This window comes from Haliotis rufescens, unplaced genomic scaffold (genome assembly GCF_023055435.1).
Source record: "Haliotis rufescens isolate VD_foot unplaced genomic scaffold, xgHalRufe1.0.p SCAF_2, whole genome shotgun sequence".
Classification (NCBI taxonomy): Eukaryota; Metazoa; Mollusca; class Gastropoda; order Lepetellida; family Haliotidae; genus Haliotis; species Haliotis rufescens.
This window is the reverse complement of record NW_025963890.1, coordinates 27,984,609-28,007,970: the sequence shown is the minus strand read 5'-3', so window position 1 is coordinate 28,007,970 and position 23,362 is coordinate 27,984,609. Positions and strand designations below refer to the sequence as shown.

At 38.2% G+C, this 23,362-nt stretch overlaps 1 protein-coding gene across 7 annotated transcripts in view; it reads right to left on the bottom strand.

Moving 5' to 3' along the window:
- Positions 1-23,362, bottom strand: part of LOC124110922 (palmitoyltransferase ZDHHC21-like) — a 308,157-nt gene that overhangs the window by 207,137 nt on the left and 77,658 nt on the right. The gene's annotated exons all lie outside the window — the stretch shown is intronic.

The window sequence follows — 23,362 nt, the reverse complement described above, 5'->3', positions numbered from 1 at the left end:
GAAACAAAAAAACCTGAAAAATATGAAAAGGCAATACTTGAGCATGAAGTCATTGCACATGAGTAGTATAGGTAATGATGGTTCTGGCTCACTTCCACTGGAGCAGGATTTATATACCTATACCATCACTACAGATGGAATTTTTTATGCCAAAATGATTATGCGATTCAACGATAGTCATGAGATTAAGTTAAATTGACTCCAGCTCACCACCACCTGGAGCCAATGATATAAATTTTTATAGGTAATGATGGTTCTGGCTCACTTCCACTGGAGCTGGATTTATATTAAACGAAATATCAATATTAATTAATAATGAATAAAATTTACTATAGCCCACGAGGATATTGGAAAGGTGTAGGAGCAATAAAAAAATTAGCCACCGCGGCTAAGGTATCTAAAGATGTGGCCAAGGATTGGTTAAAGAAACAAGCGATGTGGCAGATATATTTACCGGCACCGCGTTATATACCGAGGAAGAAGTTTGATATTTTTACGACGAATGAAGTTCATCAGGCTGACCTCTTGTTTCTTCCCCACGATAAGGTAAAACGCAAAACGTATAAATACGCTTTAACGGTAGTGGATGTGGCTAGTCGATACAAAGAGGCTGAGCCATTAACCTCGAAAGAATCAACAGAAGTAGCTAATGCACTGAGCCGCATATATAAACGCGGACCACTAAAATGGCCTAAGCTATTTCAAGTAGATCCCGGTCGCGAGTTTATGGGATCGGTAACTAAACTGTTAACAAAGAACGATGTCGAAATCGTCCGTGGTGAAAGAGAGGCCCACCGCAGTCAAGCTATCGTCGAAAGATTTAACAGGACATTAGCGGAACGTTTGTTTGGCTATCAGTATGGGATCGAAATGAAATCCAAGCGATTGAGATCAACCGAATGGGTGACACGATTATCAGCCGTTGTATCAGCGCTGAATAATGAAGTAACGAGATTAATAGGGAAGAAACCATCCGATGCTATTAAAATGAAATCAGTGACTTCCGAATCTTCAGCACCGAGGAGAGGCAAAGAACGAAAACTTCCGGATAGAGTAAGCGTAAGATATTTATACCAGGCCGGTGAACTCGAAGGAGGCCTACGTCGCGCAACCGATCCCATATGGTCCCTTAAGACGTATAACATTAGTCGATTGGTTAGGAAAGAAGGAGAGCCTATTCTTTATTATCTTCAACATGGACCGGGTAGGGCATTTGTACGAGAAGAGTTGTTCATAGTTCCCGACGGTACGGTATTACCACCATAACCATAAGCATAGGTATTTACACCATCATTATCAATCCATCTCTTTGTATCTAAGGGGGATAATGATGTCTTGTTCATTCTTAATCCATATATCCTATGATTGTAACTTCTTAAAGAGTTCATCTCGTGTTTGAACGTTCTACCGTTGAATAATGATTCTTTATACTGTTCGTGTTTGATATGCTTTTTTACAACATACTTCTTAACGCCCTTAGCTTTTCTTATCTCTCCATTATCGGACTTCTTTATAGAATACATCTTAGGTCTTAATCCCACATACTCCGCTATAGGGGTCCCAGCACATTCATCCTTCATCTTACCTAACACCTTTTTATTTACAACGCTGTGCAGTGGATTATCTTTTGGGTAATCGCTCGTGTCGTACATATCTATTTTTTCTGCCATATCTTTATACACATCCTCGGTTTGTATTTCCATCAACAAAGAATCCGTGTCAGTATATAACACCTCGCATCTATCGCCGTATTGCTTCTTAAGTTCGTTGTAATAAAAGTCATACATTAAGTGTTTTGACAAGTCGAGAATACTCATACCGACGTACACCGGTCTGTTGAATTTTATATTACTCTTCTGCATATGCAACGCGGCTAAGTCGTTATCGAATATCTTGCTTCTGTTAAAAGCCGGACTGGCTATAAGTTTCCTGAGTCTTTCTTCCTCATTAGATCTGACTAATTTAACATCAACACGCTTCCTTAGATTCTCCATAGTTTTACCAAATACTGAGTTATTCATGAGCTTATACAGATTCTTTTCGAAATCGCTGGTAGCTATCTTTCTTAAATCTGTGTTCAACCTTATATAGGCCTCCATCCAAGGGCTTTGATCAAACTTTAGAACTCTGTGTATTTTCTTAAGTTTCATACCTAACGATAGATACAACTGGAGATTTCTGTACTGAACTATATATTTTGTTTTATCCATCAAATTTGGTACGAGTTTTTCTACGTTAGCTAACCTACTATTACCCATCAAGGAGCGTTGATATTCCGACATCCAATCTTTATTAACCATTAATCTTTCGGGAGCTAGCGGATAACTGTTATGATCTTTATGTAACGAACTTGGATATTCCAAGTCAACTTCTAGTATGTACCCTTTATTCACTTCGATATCATTCACATTGATATTATCGATATCATTGACCCATTCAAAACCACCCGTGGGTAAAGGTTGACTCATAGCCCATCCGTACAAATTGTTAGCGTCGAGATATAATATGTGAGTGTCGGGTTTACTGGGATCGTATCCTTCCACTAATTTATTATTAGCCTTAGAATACCTTTTAGCTGCCATCGATATACCACCTCTTAATCCTTTCTCAATAAACAAGTGCATATCGTAATCTGTGAGTAATTTTAGTTCTACGCCGGTCTTCTTCAACAATGCATCCCACGATAGTCCGGGACTGGAATAGTACCATGCCGGGTCCAAGCCATATTGTTTGAAACATGTCTTTCTAAATATCTCGAATATATCGGCGAGTAACAGTACATCGGTTTTTAAGTACAGATCGTGATAATCGCCTAAATTCTTACAACCTAATTTATCCCACACCGTCAGAGCGTGTTCATAATCGGCATCTGTTATTCTAGATTCTGTTAAGTTACTATAGAATGATTCGAGGGGTGGTAATTCAGTTTCTTCGAATCTAGACAAATCATCCATATATTCGTAAGGATATACACCTTTTCTCAGCAACAAATGACGAGTTATCTTATCGGTATATTTATTTGTTATCGCGAAGTCATCGGGATTGTTCGCATTAGCTAAATTGTCCAGGGAAGATAACAGAAACTGTACGGAGTCTATCAATCTAAGCCCATTACTTTGCTTTATTCTAGATTTCCCATCCTTGTCCCTATAATGTATAGGTTTAGTCAACGAGAACGATATGGATTTTTCCATATTGTCAGGAATGCACGTTAAACCGCCGTCGGTCTTTGAGATAGCTTGCATAATGAGATGTGAATCGTATCCCCTAAGGTTATGAAACACAACGGGGATGGGTATTGTTTGAGAATTCATTTTTAGTTTCAAGTTACACTCGTTATGAGCGGCTCCCCGATAATTACCCTTGACGTGACAATGATCTCTTACGGAATCCCCATCCAGGGGTTTGTTACAAACGTGACAAATCGTTGACTTCTTATGGGCCCTCCAATCATCCCTCGTCATACGCATGGGTTTCTTACACGATAATTTTTCCATGATTATTCTCTCTTCATTTTGTAGATATTCTAGGAACTTTCCCGCTGCATCGGGACCTCTGTAAATCACGGGCGGGTTTGTTTTCCCATCATACCTTACAACTATATCCAAACCCACAAGGAATATGTTCTTGAGTTTTGTACGTAAAACTACTATCAGTATTGCTATGGTTGGTATTTTCTATGGGTTTGATAAGCGCTTCGAAGTCGGCGTAAATTACGTACAGTACTGGCATTTGATTACAATAATGTTCAAATTTTAATATATTTTTTCCTTCTTTAGGCATATCGATCCTGATAGCATTCTGTCCAACACCTCTACAGTCTTCTTTATGCGCTTCTAATAGATCTTGTCTGCTGTACCCATGCAGGCATCTTTCGCAGAAATATTTCTTTCTAGCATGTTTTGTTTGATCGTATAATAGCCTGTTTAAACTCTTTATCCACGTATAATGATATTTACCATCTTTTTCGATCAGAAATATTTCTTTCTAGCATGTTTTGTTTGATCGTATAATAGCCTGTTTAAACTCTTTATCCACGTATAATGATATTTACCATCTTTTTCGATCAGAAATGAATTGATTCTGGGGATATGTTCCGGAGCGGAGCTTATCCTGTGTACAACAATTCCTTTAGAATGTCCGAAAACATTTATGGCTAAATTATTTTGCTTTTCCACCTTATCAATTTGTGATATTGGTGTACGTTCGTCTATACCATCGAAGTTGAGTCCATCGTTTTGGGGATAGCTAGAAGGTCTATCCGGATTTTTGTCTACGGGGAACAATGCAGATCTTATCATCATTCTTAAACAGTCATCGGATTTATTTTTTACGTTAATTATGGCTTTTTTCTTCTTATAATACGGGGGTAAATCTATATAAGATCCACCTTTGAAAGGCATATAATTCGCTATATCTAAATATAAACTATCGATTTTATCCACACCCCAACCAGAACCTCTATTAGTCCAGCGTTCTAAAGTTTCCTGTATCCTCTGAATTGATGTATCTAATGATGAGTTTATAGTATCGGATTCGGTTATAACTTCTCGATTGCTACGGAAATATGGTTCGGTATATTCGGTGCTATCATCTGTGTTACTTTTACTCAATGTCATTTTAATTGTCAGCTGGTATTTTATACTATGTAAATCATCTAATTCCTCATTAATTTTACTCGATATGATGGGCTTAATATCGTTAACATCCATGTTGGAATTAATATCCATCTTCCAACCTCTTAGATATTTACCAACGCCGGCGGATGTGGGTACAAATATTAATTCTTGTTGTTTATTATCATTATCATCATTATCAATATCAACATTATCATTAGGTTGATTATTATCTAGTAAAGCGATCAATTCAGCTCTTCTCATTCGAGAATAACCTCTCAGCCCACCGTTTCTCGCTCGAACTTTGAGTTCTCTAACAGTCTGGGGTCTGTTGTATTCCAAACCGAGTAAATCCATCAATTCAGCTTTTCTCATACGAGAATATCCACGCAGTCCACTTTGCTTTGCCATAGCTTTTAATTCTCTGACAAAAACCATTGTGGTTGAATGGTGTATGCAAAATGAGACAAATGTCTAATTGGTTGTTTTCATATATCTAAATACATATTCTCCCCAACCTATTCCTCTCATTGATGTAATCTCTCTTCCTAGCATAAATAATCTGGTTCCTGACCCTATCAGCACCGTGTTCCTTACATAAACAATAACGACCTTTGACCCCTATCCCGCATACAGAACACCTATAGTTTATGTTTCCGCGCCTGATGTAATAATTGTGTATGCCGCAGTAAAAATCAACACAGCGTCTATTACAAAGAGTAGTCTTCCCCATGAGTGTAAACTTGCAGTTATTCATGGTATATACATCTATCATATCATTTGTCTAAATGCAAATCACATCTACACTAGGCGAGATATTGATTATGCTATTTATAGATCGCTCTAAACTAGGTCATAGCCACAGCTGTCACTGCGTATTCATGGTTTGGCTGAAAATCAATACAGCAGTCAATCCCAACATGATAAATTTTACCTCTCGGTTCTTTTGTTCCTCTGACGGTGTATAAAACTGACTCATTGTTGGTCTCGGTATTGGGTCTAGTTTTTTCCCATAAACGAGGAAGTATTCATGCATGGCAGATTCGACATCCTTAAACGTTTGAATTGAATGTCCTTCCTTAAGCAGTTTTTCATGAATAAAGTCTAATCTTAATGTCCTATTTCTGGCCCATTGTGACTGGGCTGCTTGGAGTTGTTCTAAAGCTTTATTATGTCTTTTCTGCTCCGAACCTCTCATAATAGAAAATAAAAAATTACTCCCCGAAAAAGCTAGAGCATTAACAATAGCTCCACCGACCATCATCGCAATTGATGCCATATGTATAATAATATAAATATTCAAATGTTTAATTACTTCATTATGTCTTCCGGGATAAGTCCTTGTTTGATGAGCATATCCTTCGCTGCCACAGCCAATCCAATATCCAGAATGGTCATACCAATGTCATATCCATTAAAATCTAGCTTGGGAGGTGTGGCTTTAGTAATCATTTTAGCCATTCGGGCATAGCCAATGGCCAAGCCGGTGACCACCGCTGAATGATATGTCGCGTTTACCAACATTTTACCGTCTGTAACTGGAGTAGTCATGCTTCTTATAGCATTATATGAGGACTAACCTCTAATTGAACTTGTTGTTGCGGCGGGGGTGACGTTTTCTCTTCTCCGGTCTTATAAAAGAACCATACAGCCGCTATACCAGCAACTCCTACTAGTGCCCATGTTTTAATCAGATTAATATTTGAATTATTTATTAATTTTGCTTTGCGCGCCAGCCCTCCCTTTCTTCCTGCGGCTATTTTCAAAGGATTCTTTGTCACTCTGGGTTGTTTTTTTGTTTTCTCATTCACATGTGGTGCATCCTCATTCACTGGTGGTGGTTCCTCATTCACTCGTTGTTGTGTGTTCACAATCTGTTGTTCCTCGTTCACAATCTGTTGTGGTGTCACCTGTTGTGATTGTGTCTCCATTATTATTAAGTGGGCATGTATGTTTAAATTGACAATACCTAGCCGTTATTAAAGCTGTGGTGAACGGAGCTAAGAACATTCCGAATCTATGATAAAACTCACAGCTCACTGAGCTTATAGCGTGTTCGATGAATGGGTCTTTCTCGAGAGATTCGCATAAATACAGGCGATGTTCTGCCGGGATGGGGAGAAACGTACTAGCTACGGCTGTGTATAGTTGTAATATAGAAGACCCTATCGTTTTAGTCATGGTAGCTCCCAATCTAGACTCGTAACGCGCATACAGTTTTTTAATTTCTTCGTCGGTCATGTTATCAATTTTTTTGATGGTATAATTTTCTCCCAAATATTGGGAACATTTTCCACCGGCTACCAAAGCGGCAAGTCTTTCTCTATGTTTATCTAAAGATTTATCAGCATGTTGATCAACATCAGATTCTTTGAGCATTTGTTCGATGAGTTCGTCGCATTCCATAATGTAATACCTAAGGAGATATTTAAGTCTAACATAATATAATATGACATATCCAATACAACCCGTAATAATGAACTGTTGCGACAGAATGAGGATTTCGAACCACATTTTATGTAATATTAACCGCTAATGTTCAATTTGCTACATTTTTGCTACATTTTGCTATAATTGCTATAATTTTCCTACATTTTGCTAAGCAATTGCATAAGCAGCTGGTTGATCGGTTTTGAATACGAGTTTACAGTGCTTCATTGCCGCTAACAGTTTTCTGACTTTATCTCGTTGGAGCTTGGTATAAATGACATCATTTTCGCGTAAACATTCCTCGAATGAATCTCGGTCTTTGCAATGAAACAGGGCTACCCATTTGGTCTGCTCTCTGAGATCTTTCAGGACAGAGTTGTATTTTTGAGTAAGTACCCAAACGCTATGTTGAGTATGCCGACCTGAGAATGCTAAATACGAAAGCATATCTTTCTTTTTTGTGAGTTCTTTACTCGCGCTGCAGTCGTCTATTACGAAAAGGGTCGATTCTCCTTTGTATTTCTCGTGACATACTCGTAAACAGTCTTGTAATCGATCGCCCGGATCGACTCTGTGTACCCCGTCGTCATTCATTACCCAATCTCTCGATAGGTAGGTTTTATTAACGCTTATAGTCGGGCACAGAATAATAATAGGATCGAAAACGTCCCGATAATGACTTTCTAAAATATCTAGAATAAAAGCTGTTTTTCCACAGCCCGTTTGCCCGCATATGATAGCGCAGTGCGGATCTTTAGGTAAAAGATTATCAATAGATTGCTTGCACGAATCTCCCATTCTGTATATTAAGTTGCGCATCCATAATCACGTACAAATATATGTTTAATTTACCAGCCGCTTCCTGGAGCTTCGTTATCTGTATGGTGGCACCCTCGCTAGCATTTTCTATTCTCCTCCCACTGCCGTGTAGTTGGTCATCGTTCGTTGTTCGCATGTCGAGCCATAGCGCGTACTTCGTGGTGAGGTATTCACCCATCGATACACTCCCTAGAGACAGATCTTTTACGACCGCGTTAACTTCCGGAGAACGTTTTATAGAAGAAAGTTTTTTAATCTTATCCCACTGGTGATACGCTAGCATTCCTTAGCTATATAGTTGATTAGGAACGCCTTCGATAGTCAATTCTACTTTTGTAATCTTGGGATTGTAAAACTTCTCGGTATTTCTTTTAAACGCATCAGAGGGGTCCTCGAACAACATTAAAATACCCTTCAGCGACCTCATGGGCACGTTTAGATTGATATTCCACATCGTATCTTTTTTGTCCCTCGTGATCTTTCGGTGTCGCAGCACGCGATCGTACAAAATGGCTAAACTTCCGGTATACTGGTTACGAATTTGTCTGGCTAATTCGGGATCTGTTATCATATCGTACTCCAGCGAGATATTGTCAATGGAATAGCTAGCATCTTCATTAGCAGATCTGATTACTCTACCGTAGTCATTAAAAGTGAGTTCGTATTCTAACCTATCACCTAGGGATGCTTGATAAAAGGGCATGTGGGAATCTAGTAATTCAATGTCTAGGGGAACATAGAATCTGTTACCTAATGCGTCGGCAACGGCCTTATCTTTTACGACGGTACTATCACCATTTTCAGCGCCCACGCGCAGTCTCAATGTGTTCTTATTACAAATACCTTGGTACTGTAAGTTTTCCTGCTCTTTATCCGTTCTCCAGAGATCCATGTAACAATAGTATACATTGCTATCGTCGATACTCAAAACCTCATTACCGCTAAGTTTAATCACGATTTTCTTAACGATAGCACGACCTATGTTCTGAACGGGCTCCCTGTTAACGTCAGTAGAAGTCAAACTAATCGTAAATGCTAGTCGGACAGTTCCCGGAACTAACACATCGTGTGCGCCGAGATTAGGAAAGCGAACCAGAAGCGTTTGATTCTGATCGATGGTACTAGGGTTATTAGTTATAGTTACAGACTGACGAATTGCTTTGACCCCTAATGGATCTTGAAGTCTACGTTGTGGGTTTAACTTGCGTCCTTATTGCTAAGACATTGTTTATATTGAAGTTATGTACCCTATGTTTAATATAAAAATGGCTAATTTTGAACATAATGACTTAGATCTAAGTACCTTTGATGACTTTGATAACCAGAATCCAATCGAAGATACTGATGAAACCAACTTTGGTGGCACGAATCTTAACAATGAAATTTTACAATCAACCGTCAATGATTATTACGATGCCTTAAATGATGATACCCCAATAGGTCGCGACTATTCAAAGTTTACGATAGATAGTAAAGGAATATTGCGACTGCGTGGCGCTCCGGATATTGATCTTATGCATTCTCGTACTCGTAAGCCCCTAGCCTTGTCTACGATAGCCGCTAAACACGGCATCAGCACTGTTCGTGATAAATTAGGTTTTGTGGACTACCGACGACTTTCCGGGAAGACTACTAAGGTTCTTAGGACTGTGCGTGATGAACTCGTTAATACAGATGATTTGGAAGCAGCCTCGTTGGTGGCCTCGGACGGACTCGGAGAAATCTTAGATACCTATTACGATAATTCCACGTTACAGGTATCGGAGTTTAGTATTAGGGAATTACGAGGTCTTGACAAGGCAATGCGAACAATGCGGGGAGAACTAATCAATAATATAGCCAAGATATCCGAAATCGACAAGCATAAAGCTAAAGAGAAAACAAAACTCGAACAGGCGGGCGATGAGTTCAGAAGATGCAGCGTAGCGGAAAGATTGCGTAACTTAGAAGACGAAAGATCGGCCCGCCTCGAAGCAGCTTCCAGTAATAGAAAGGCACTTCGTTCGCAAATCAGTCGTATTCGAGAAACTATCGATCAAGTCCTCAACGATGACACTACACTGGCCGATAAAATTAAAACATTGTTCAGAGAACAGGGAATAACAATTGCCAGTATTTTAACCGCGTTGGGTTTTATTATATCGACTTTGACTCTCTCGTTAACAGGTGGCAGTACAGGTGGTGGTACACCGCCCAACGATAAAAATGGTATAAAAGAGTGGATAAAAAAGCATTTAAAAGCATTAGGTTCAGCACTGGGAAAGCTCGCTGAGAAAGCCGCGGCCGCACTTCCCGGTATAATAGGGAGTGTTGTTTCCTGGCTATTGAATTTATTAGCTAAGACCACCACTTGGCTTAGTCAAAACTTGTGGGGGTTGATCGTAGCAATTGCAGGGCTGTTGTACGTATTCGCTAAGAACTATTTAACCACCAAATCATGAGTAAACCAACCGAGACTCCACCCACTACAAGCGCTGTTTTTTCATCGATATGTTGTTGATTTTTAGCCTCAATATGTGGTGGTACTTGTGCATTAGTAGATGTTTGTGAAACATGTGGTGTTTGCGGCTTGACTATTCCCTTTTCGCCCGTGATCGTTTGCGTTATTAATTCGACGTTAATATCTGAATTTATACCTGGTTTTTGTTGATCGGTAGCGATAACAATTTTATTATTATAGCCTATCACTTGACCGATCTTAAGTTCCATATTACTCGGAGACATGTATAGTCCCGGCGCATAAACAAAGTCCACTTTTGATTGAGCGTACTGTAATGCATCTTGAAAACGCTTTATAGACGATGGTATGTCAACTGGTGAATTAATGGCGTCCTCCACGTTTGCGACAAACTGTTTTTGCGCATCGAGCGCCGTCCCAGTACCGATTATGGATGTTCGTGTTTGCGATTGTGCACCGAGAATTGCCCATACATAAGTTCTTATCGATTCATTAAATCTTACAAATCCTGGGTTAGTAAAATTATTTTCCGTTTTATCATTAAGAAATTCATTCCAAGCGTTTGCGGTATCGTTCATTTGTATAAATTTTGTAACAATATAAGCCAAACCACCCTTAAAACTCATAAGAGAACCTCTCCAATCGTTACTCGAAAGTTCCCAGCCATGATTAAGATTATGCAATCTTACAAAAAGATTGTCTATCTGTAAGAATTTAAATGGATCGAATGGTTGATGAGTTTTTTTAACTAAATCATCGCTGACTTCTTTAACAGTTCTTTGTCTGCTGTACGGAACACCTAGACCATGGTTTGCTCCTTTAATGCGCCAATCTTTACTCGTAGAAACATTAAATTCATTACAAATACGCTCATACGCGGACCTATCATAATTATTATTTGTGGAATTCCACGCTCGATCCTGCAGTAATGGAGCACTAATTTCTTTAAGTATACGTCTAATCTGATAATACACGTGAAATATGAAAACAGACTTATTTAGCATAAATCCTGGGGCATTAACAGATACGCCACATCCCGTTGTGGCACACCATATGGCAAAGTTTAACTGATTCTGCCAAAATTGCATAGGATTGTGAAACCAATCGTGCACCATTTTATCGCTAGTTGCCGTGACCCTGTAATTTTCAAAGATATCTGGGAATTTAACGAAAAATTCAGCACCAGAGGCAGTTACTATAATCGATTGATTAGTAATGTATCTCAATTTCATATTTAAGTTATGATATAGTATCATTGTATATTTAATATGTATGTTACACTCCCGGGAATAACAAATGGTCAGTCTATTGAACTGCTTCATACTATCGATAACTCGGATGGTCAACTCGAAGTAGCCCTATGCGATGTAACGTATTACCAACGGTGGACCAATATAAGTGCTGCGAGGAGAAATAATGAGATATTTATAATAGATGACCAAAATAGAATTAATAGAATTATTACTATACCTGATGGGTATTACAGCGTAATCTCACTCAATGATGAATATTTGAAGTCTGATATGGAATTTTTTAATACTAGTAAACTTAGTATCACACAAAATGAGTCGACTGGGACAGTGAAAATCATCAATGGAAACAGAAAAATAATTATTGGTGGGAACTTAGCATACACACTTGGATTGGGAGGAGAAATAACATTATCACCCGGCGTAATAATGATTTCAAATGGTGAATTACCCGATTTAGTTCCCTATAAAGAGTTGTTCATTCATCTTGATCAAATAAGCACAACGGATAATATTCAACAAGAAAGTCCTTCAACTCTTCTCAGAAGTGTTCCAGTGAAAAATGAAAAATATAATAGCGGTAGAACGGAATCTTTCTCGTTATTACAATATAAAAAATTGAAGCGTGGTATTATTTCAGACCTCAAAATTTCTGTATTAGATGTAAAACACCAACCTGTACATATAGGATACTTAAGTGTAACACTCCATATTAAAAATAATGGTTGATGCCATATTTAAGTTATGATATAGTATCATTGTATATTTGATATGTATGTTACACTCCTGGGAATAACAAATGGTCAGTCTATTCAACTGCTTCGTACTATCGATAACTCGGATGGACAACTCAAAGTCGCTCTATGCGATGTAACGTATTACCCGAGGAGGACCAATATAAGTGCTACAAGGGGTTATAATAATGAGACAGAAATAAATGGTAAAAAATACATTATACCTGATGGGTATTACAGCGTATGCTCACTCAATGATGAATTTTTTAAGCCTAATGGAATTAGTCTAACACAAAATGAGTCAAATGGGTTACTGATTTTAAACACTGGAACAAAGGATGTAAAGCTTTACAAGAACTTAGCATACACACTTGGATGGGGAGGAGAAATAACAGTAATTAAGACATCAGATCAGGGACTCTATTTACCTGAGTTAGTTCCCTATAAAGAGTTGTGCATCCATCTTGATCAAATCAGTACGACAGATAATATTCAACAAGAAAGTCCTTCAACTCTGCTCAGAAGTGTTCCAGTGAAAAATGAAAAATATAATAGTGGCAGAACTGAATCATTCTCGACATTACAATATAAAAAATTAAAGCGTGGTATTATTTCAGACCTCAAAATTTCTGTATTAGATGTAAAACACCAACCTGTACATATAGGATACTTAAGTGTAACACTCCATATTATAAATAATGGTTGATTCATCAGGCCCTGGAACTCTCAGAAAATGTAATACAATTGCGCTTTCAGATCTCGGAGACACAGAAGGATTCGGTAAACCCGGTACCGATGGTAAGTTATACACTTTACACTTACACGATAATGTATACAATCGGAAAGAAGTCACATTCACGGGTAATCTAGGAGATTTAAGCGATGTCGATGTTAGTAGACTCCTTAAAAACACTTCGTACAATATTACTCGCAACGATGATAATAAATGGACTATGGTCGAAGCAAACATCGAGTGGCTACTGAATATCGTCATTACCCCACCTTATGTGATGATGGGTAAGGGACATAATTTAACTAAGATAATAAATAGTGGCATCGTACTCGCGGCTTATATCCCGTCAAAACGAAAAAGTGTGTTAGTTACCCCCCTGCCAGAAAACCCAGGTCAGATGTTATATAGTCGTCCGGCCTTAAAAAATGTTACTTTAAATTTGGTTACTGAATTCAAAGATATTAAAGTTAACTTGAGTGCAATACCTAATCTTTCTACGCTTATTATTGAAGTCTTGTTCGGAGATGCACCGGAAGATGCCTTCGATATATTACCAGGTCTATCTATTAAATGGCTCAAGAAACACGAGCATCAACGTTGCAGTATTATTCATATCGGAGCATCGCCCGTTGCAACCCTCGAGGGGGTCCAAATTATTAAAAGTGACAGTATTTCCCTTTCTAAGATATTCTTGCCGTATAATATACATTTGATAAGGTTGATGTATAGTCTCAAAACATTTAAGCAAGACCAATTAAAGACTATTATATGAACGTAATATACACTATGAGTTTATATCCGACGCTCGGTGAAGCATTTGAAATGATGGAAACTGTTGATGGATTTCGATTACATCAAATAAGCGACATAAAACATCGAATAGGGAAGGATAGGGAGTTGAGACTTGGATTGTATAAAAAGTATTGCAGAGCCGTGAATGCTCTGGACGGAGTTGACACCGTGCTTTTAGTATCTGGCATGGGACTCGGTGTAGCGGGTATCGGTTTACTATCAACTATAATCGCCGCGCCTATCGTGCTCGGCATGGAAATAACCGCTGGAGTCTCGGGACTGGCAGGAATAGCGATAAAATTCATTTCTCGTAGGTTACAAAAGAAAGCATTAAAACACGATAGTATTCGGATACTCGCCGAAGCAAAGTTGAACAGCATTGAGGATCATATTTCGACAGCAATGGCCGATTGTAAGATATCCGAGGATGAGTTTCGTTTAGTGCTGTCGGAACTCACCAAATACAATGAAATGAAGCAGGAGATTCGATCAAAATCTCGTAAGACCAGTGGTATTAGCGAAGACGAGAAAAAAAAGTTCATAGAACAGGGGAGGCAACAAGCGCGTCAATTATTCCGTGCCAAAACCAAAGAACTGGTTGGAGATTAAAAATAGATTGCTTACTATCGTTTGATCACATTTAGACAAATGCTTATATAAATATATAATAATGGAGAAAGCTATTAAATGGAAAGAATTACCACAAGGTTTTTATTATATCAGTGATGTCAAACCAACCAAATACGGTTATCAATTGTTTCTTATCAATTTACAAAAGGAGTGTAGTTATATAGTCTGGTCTCCTAGTAAAATGAACGAAGAACTTAATAAAAATGTTGAATATCGTTTTATCGATAAAAATAATGAAGAATATTTTTATTACCATTTGGGCTCATCTAAAGCAATGATTGGCCCCAGGTATTGGTGAGCTAGAGCCAATCTCATGACTATCATTAAATCACATATTCATTTTGGCATAAAAAATCCCCCCTGTAGTAGCAGTATAGGTATATAAATCCAGCTCCAGTGGAAGTGAGCCAGAACCATCATTACCTATAAAAATTTATATCATTGGCTCCAGGTGGTGGTGAGCTGGAGTCAATTTAACTTAATCTCATGACTATCGTTGAATCGCATAATCATTTTGGCATAAAAAATTCCATCTGTAGTGATGGTATAGGTATATAAATCCTGCTCCAGTGGAAGTGAGCCAGAACCATCATTACCTATACTACTCACATGTATTGTTCAAAATAAAAATATTCATTGACGGTAGTTTGGGAATTATTCTTGCTGCTTCTAGTTGGAGTTTTTCTAATCTGTCACTTTGCTTTTTGGTACAATCATCCCAAACTTTACATGCATATTCAAACTGTGGTTTACTAAAAAATACATGAATCTTGTTCAGCACACTACGACTGAGCATAAACTAAGGTACTTCATTGCATGAATCATCTTTGATGTAGCCTTAATTATTTAAACAATCTGACATGACTACTTGCCTGATTACACTGAGGTGTTTGTGTGTTTTAACATTTGATTTCCAATGTTTTCTTTATCCAAAAATATTTTCAAAGTTCAATGCTGCTTTGTTGTGGAAATAACAATTGACTTTGTTTTGCTGGCCCATTTGTTAATTTTTCTTATATTGCTATTCATAGTAGTGTCTATATATTCTGTAATATGACTGTAAAAGTCCAGTTTCCAACCTTCCCGAACTTGGCTGGAATGTCTGGGCTCAACCGTAGCCCTTCTATGTCCCTCCTACTCAGATTCCACCTCTCATATCACTTGCATTTGCTTCAAACAAAATGGTGTCGCCCAGTCAAGACGATCTGGTCGTTACTAAAAATCAACATTGTGATAAAACGGGTCATACTTTGCGAAGTGCATATAATCACCACAAACTGATTAAAAACATGAAAAGAGTTGGAAAATATCTGTTGTCGCCGAGTTGGTGGTACACATGACATGACTCGTTTGTCCAGCCAAAGAACTCCATAATTCCAGCCTAGTTCGGCAAGGGTGGAACCGGGACTTTTATAGTCAGTTAACTCCCTTGCCTCAGGAGGATGTGTCGTCGGTACATAATCTTGTTGAATAGTTCAGTTTAGCAGGAACAGGAAAGGGCCTAGTACTGATCTGAGGGACACCAGCCTCTAACTCTTCAGTATCAGATAATGTGCAAATTAGAAAGACAGCTTGTTTGCGAACTGTTATGTAAATCAGCCAGCAACTCTAGTAATTTATGGTTTATACCAAAACATTTCAATTTATATATAACCCACGATGCCATACTCTGTCAAACGATTTTAAAATATCATAGAATACCACACATTCCACCATGACATTGAAGAATGCTTTATTCTGATTGGTTAAATAGGGGTTTCCTTTTTGATACAGAAACCAGACCGCCTCCGTGGTCTAGTGGTAAAGCGTCCGCCCGAAGAGCGGAAGGTCCGGGGTTCGATCCCCGGCCGCGTCAGACCAAAAGACGTTAAAAGATGGTACTTGTTGTTACCCTGTCTGGCGCTCGGCATTAACGGGATAAAACAAGGACTGGTCGGCTCGGAGTCAGTATACTGTGTCTGAGTGGGGTATTCATGTTAAACTGCGGCATGGTATCTCAGTGAGCTAGCACTATAAAGCGGCATAGTACAAGCAGCCACACACACACACACACACGTGTATGCACGTCGCTATATAAGTGCAATAATCTTGGACGCGATGTTAAACCCTATTTCACCTCACCTCACCTGATACAGAAACCCCTTTTATATACATTAAGTCTTTTGACACAAAAAACGTATGTATGGAATACATCGATAGCCAACATATCAATTAAAACAAATGGCTCCCGATCAATCACCAATAGGAACTGTAAAACATAACAATATTTCTTCTTTTTTACACGCTTGGTCTCTAATACAAACCAGGTCTCTAATACATGCCGAGTCCACAGCTGTCGTGAAATTAATAGACGGCCTAGTGTCTAAATAGAGGAAATACGGTAGTTTGATATTGGCTGGTTTTGGCGACAATATGATGCTCTAGGCCATAACCCCGACTGCTTAGATGATGAGATTACAAGACTTATACTTTTGCATACAACTGATAAAATTTATGAAACTATTAGGAACATGTTCAGTGGCGAACAGGCATTTTCTAAATTCACGAGGAATTTAACGTTGTCCATTGATTACAATTTCTAAATTGTGAGAACTAATACGTAAACATGTCAATGTGGTTCTGAATTTATTTGCAGTAATACTACTCAAATAGTTCTCACATAAAATGGATGTTTTAAACTGTGCATGATAAGCCATTTTGGGGCTTTCAGATAAATCACTATGCCAAACCTGAAAAAAGTTGCCTTTTAACCATTGATGTAGCATATTTAAAAATACGGCTTTATTACCACATGTTTGAAAGAACCAGACATCACTAAACCCTAATCTTAAAATAACAGTTTTAAGTTTTGTTACCCAATTTACGTGGCCTTGTTCATGGTACAAGCGCAACATATTGTAACATTTTTGGGGTAAGCGGGATTCCTGCATATTTAAAAGAGACAGCCAATATTTGACACATTTCAAAACAGCTAACAACTGAATAGAGTATATATCTACCACACTCGCCTAACACTCCATTATTTGAAGTTGATAACTTTACATTTAAAAGATGCTTACAGGCATACAATTGAACTTTTTCTTGTGGTTCTATGTGACTTAACCCCCAAATTTCGGCCCTGTATAAAAGCATTGGTGTTATCTTTGCATCAAGTAATTTGGAGTAAAAATGAGACGAGTATAGTATCAAGGAATGTATACAGCCGGTAAAATGTACTTAAAAGGACCATGATCACCTTTCTTGCCTGAATTGCAATATAACTTAAAGCTTTCGACCACAGTAATCTATTGCTAAAATACAAACCAAGACAACTGTATCCAGTAACTACTTCAACTGCATTTCCATCATAATACCATTTTTCATAACATGATAAACCTCCCCCATTTTAAAAAACAACTATTTTTGTTTTCGATAAATTCACTGACGAGCATACACCCTTGCCTCACATCCATGAAGCAATTAAATGTACCAGATACACCGTTGTTTGAACAAACACAAGCTTTTACATTACTGTAGATGGATTGTAACATTACACTCATTTTAGAACTCAAACCATGTTTGTACAATAGCTTCCACAGAAGATGACGCTGAATGGAGTCGAATGCTTTAGAGAAATCAATAAATGCTGCATAAAATTTACCTCCTTTACGTGAAAGATAATGCTGAATGACAGAATTTAAAACAAAACAGTTATCAATAGTTGAATAACCTTTTCGAAATCCAGACTGACATTCAGATATTTTGTCAAGTGTTGCAGCCCAATACACTAGTCTTCTGTTTAAAATTGATGTAAAAACTTTACTGAGGATACTCAGGAGGCTTATAGCTCTATAGTTATCAGGAACTGAGGCGTCCCCTATTTTATGTAATGGGATAATTATCCCAGTAGCCCAACATTCAGGAAAAACACCGTTTCTGTAAATGCGGTTAAATATGATTTCTAAATAATGTATTATAACAGCGGACAAATATTTTAGATATTCACTAAGATGTCATCAAGACCAGCTGTTTTATTATTTTTCATTGATACTTTCAAAAAGTATGGATCTGGTGATAGGAGAATCTAATATGTCAAGTAGTAGTTCTTGCATATATTCTGGACATGTCACTATGTCCTCCACCTCACCAAGATCATCCTGAATACCAATCTCTTCGGGATACAGCAACGAGAAATAGTCCCCCCAGTCTTGTATATCAAAAGGGTTTGAGGCGTTGCAGTCGTCCAGACACACGCTTTATCATGTCCAAGAAACGTTTTGAGTCTCCCGCTTCAGCATTTTCTTGGTCACTCCTTTTACATTGTGCATAATGGTCCTTCTTTATTCTACATAGTGATCTGTATCCATTGCAAACTTTGTTACACTTAATAAGAATTGAGTTATCTTTAGATTTTCTAAACGCTTTTAAATAATGGCACTGTTCATGTTTTTCATAGAGACATTTATCATCATACCACTGTGAATGTCTATAGTTATCGCTCACTCGTGTCTCCATCACAGAAGCGGCTCATAAAATAGCATCAGTTAATAACTGCACCAGACACGTCTGTAAGAGAACACAGTGCTGCATTCTCTAGTAAGTTTGTTGTTAAAGAGGATCCCATACTGTGGACAAAACGCTGTGAAAAAGTCTTTCCATGAATATCTGTATTCTTTACGGTTACCTAAGGGGTCTGACTTTGTGCGACAGCTTTTTTTAATGCCTACATGTACAGGTAGATGCTGCGATTCCGATCTAGATAACATATCAAAATCGGTGATATCGGGGAACATGTCACTCGATGCTAAGACATAATCTATCACACTACAACCTTAATGTCAAATAAATGTATAATCACCGATTTGATAGTCAGTACCAAATCTTCCATTTACAATATATATGTTCAGAATTGAACACATTTCCAAAATTGTTTTTCCAAAGTTATTGTGTAATTTATCACATGAATACCTTTCCATCTCAAATTGTGTAAAAAAATCTACTAAGAAATCAATAGTATTCAATACCTTCAACATGGTGAATAACATCGTTCTCCACATAGTCCAGCATCACACCTGTTCTAGTGTTCATGTCTCCAAGTACAATGATACAACAGCTGGGTACTCCTCCAATGTACTCAATAAAAAATACAGTAAAATCTCTACCCCATTTTGTCTATCTTTGTTATCATACCAAGTCAATCTCTCCTGTTGGATATATGTAAACACACATAATGTATCTCCATCAAAACCAAACATTCTTTTATCAAACAGAATAGTGATAGCAATATCTCCATATCTCTTTATTTAAAATAAATACATGTAATAAGTTCCATGATATGTGTATGAGTGTATCATTTTTGTTAGAGCACATGTTCGATATAATATCGTATCATATAAAGTGTATTGTCCAACTGAAGAATGAGAATCCTGAGAAATTTAAGCTTATCCTTCCGTTCTTGGGTCCATTTCACTCACATTTCTTTCATATCAGCGATTAACAAGAGGTTCCATGGGTCAGGTCTATTGGAAATTCTTGTGGCAGCTGATATCATTTCAGAAGGTTTAGTTGATCAAGCACTTCGTGGTAAACACTACAACAGAGGCATTACTTACTTACTTACTTTGGAGATTTAACGTGCGCTTTCCGACTGATGCATATTTTGCACACGGACAGAGGCATTCGGTGCCTCACACTTATGTATGAGTTGCTCGATCGCAGGATTATTTTTTGAGGATCCAGCGAGGAGCTAGAGCTGTCATCAGAGCTTAAATCAAAGTTGGAAGTTCTTAGGAGTCCACCCAATAGCTCAAAAGAACAGTTTCAGACGATTGCAGATGATCTTTTGATGGATGCAGAGTTCAAGTTATTTGTGGAAAGAGCATTTGTGGGTGTAAGACAATCAAACAGCCCTATGGCAAGGTTCTGGTTGAGCTTTATGGAAATGGTTGAGATATTGATTATGAACATACATGCTCTGAGGACACAGGATTGGGATTCATTTATAAACCTATTCATTGGGATCGCTATAAAGTAAGAGACTTCTTTCTATAGGCATTAATACCTGTAGCCCAGTGAGTGTACCCCGAGGCTACAGAGGTGTTGATAAGCCTCACTGGACAGTGGTTTTTAGAATGTCCTTTTCAAGATCCGTACGCCAGCAACAGAAATTTTAGGCGCGTTTCCTAAGGTGCATGGAAAGTATGTTCGAAACATAAAAATGTTGATAAATGTTGTTTTAAGTTTCTTTTTTCGGTTTATAAGTATGGAAAAACACTTTCCCTCGGTTTTGGTAGACAGAGCATGCCCTGGGGGTCGGGAATAACCGAATCGGGGTAATCCTCATCTCGATCGGTTGTAACATTTACATATTTTGTCATATTCAGATGATGTCTCCACATATAAGTAAGGGCAAGCTTCTTCCCTTTGTTTAATCAGTTTTGCTCTTGGCTATGAATGTGGAACACAGGCTTTAGGGTTACATATATATCCTGTTATATTTGTGTTTACTATCATACTTACTTAATGTTTTAAATGAGACTTTATGTTTTAATGAGACATGTCACCACAAATAACAATTATTGCTTGTAAGCCCAACACAATTGTCAAATACTCTAAAAGATATCACAAGTAAACCATTAATGTACGTTGAAAAAATATCAAATCACATTGTTAATGCCAAAATGATGTATCTAGGATCAAGTAGAAGATATATTGACAGTAGCGCTGGGAATTTATTCAACAAGCCTTTGAAAGCAACACTGCTTTAGTTCAATGTTTACCTCTCCTGGCAGCCATTATGCAACGTCCATCTTACACACAACCCCGAGCTCACGTCTACAGGTCTCTTTCTGTGAAACTGTAATTAGTAGAACCCTCTCCCGCAAGTGCATCCTCCATGATATATCCTGCTCTCATTAATTAAATTCTGCCCTTTCCTAGCGTCACGGCTTTGGAGCTGAGACAGAGAGACCCAATCATTATAAAGTAATTAGGGTCCAATAATAACAATGCTCCGCCAAACCTCATAAACATGATCACTGAAAGTCGTACTACAGATGTTTTGTGCAGTGACAACAAAACAATTGAGTACGGTCAAATGTTTATTATATACAATACTTGGCATAAGATTCGGGGGCTGACTCGATGTTGGAAAGGTAACTTACGCTGCTGGTAAGTAGTATAAAAAGGCAGCCCTGCGGGTTGCATAAGTAAATTTGAAATATATATGAAAATGACTTAGAACCCTGCGGGTAGATCTAAAAAGATAAAATGGAAATATGTAGAAAGGGTGATACCCTGCGGGTATGAGTGAAAATGAAAATACTTTTGGGGCCGCAAGCAATATAATGATAGTTTACAGAATGATTGGCTTGCAAAGCCCCTTCCGAGCCAGCCCCTTGGTGGAGATGGATGGAGGGTCGTAATGACAGCTGAGAGAACAATGGAAACAGCTGAACGACATTGAGGCTCTTGTTGTTAATATAGAAAAACAAAATGACGTCACATCCGTAGTACTGCGCATGCCCGGGGTAAATATATTGCAATCTGGGATAGAAAATAGTAACTTGATACAGAGAAGAAATGTGATCGTTCACAGACGATTCTGAATGATAAATGACAACTGGAAATAAATGGAAAAACATTACGTAGGTGACAAATATATACATCTGTTGTGTAGACATCAATGTTAATAACAGGTAAAAGGATATGTTGATCACTGCACAAACAAAAATATAAAATTAACATTTAATGTCAAATCACAAAAAAGCATTTGAATAGCAATAACATTTAACAGGATCATGTATTCTCTTAACAGGATCATGTATTCTCTCAACACCATCGCAAAACATTATGTAGAAGCAACAACAGTACTCATATTTTCCAACAAAATCAAATCTGAAAATGAGACATCAGCAAGCATGGCAAGTACATATAATAAAATGTGTATTAACATTTTTCGTCAGGAAATGAAAAAAATATCTCCTTGTTACCACCTCCAAGTTCAGCTTAACACGGGTCCTTTGGTCAAAAGTTTGTTCACCATGTTATGAGTGTGTCATGCGTTGCACACGAGTGACGAACGGGGGTGATACCCATGTTCAGCGCGTTGCACACGGGTATCACACGCGTGGTGGATGGGTTCCACACGAGTGACCAACCGGGTGCACACGGGTTGCATAACGAGTTGCCCATACATGTAAGGGGAATGAACTTCTAGGCAGTAGTGTATATCGACTGTAACAAATGTTTTATTTTGGATAACACTTTCTTATTTAAGTACAGTTCTTCTCCTTTTTGGGGTTGAGTCCCGTTCGGGATTGTGTGTTCATAGCTTTCGGCCATGGGAGCCTTGCCAGTGGAAAAATCCAATGCCTGCTGTGAACCATGGTGACAACGATAATATGTCCTTAGATTGTGTGTTTCGACTGTGTGCAAAGGGTGTGCTGACAATCATCTTTAGATTTTAGGTTGAGGTAGAAATAGTCTTTTTTAGCCAGGGTCAGTGATGCATGGTCCATACACTTCTTACATTTGCACATCTTCTGTTTCCACAAAAAAAGAGCTGACATTTGCGGCATCATTTTCTTAGGATCCCCCATTGGGGTTCCAGCAAAGAGCTGGGTATTGATGAATGTATTGCTCTTTAATTATCTATGAAATTCCAAATGGGAGCCTTAAAATCCTCCAGAGCTATGATGTACTGGTAGTTATCCATTCCTTGGTTTCTTATAAACTGGAAGAGATCCAACTTTCTTATAAACCGCGCCAACGCAGGTTTGCTTGGCATGTATTAATGCAGAGTTAGCTCCCCTTGAAGGGCTCGCTTGTCTTGGGAGGCTCGCTTGGGTTTCGCGCTCGTTTGGAGGGTTGCCAATAAATGTCATGAAGTGTTTACCTGTGTCCTGTCGATGTGTGACAAG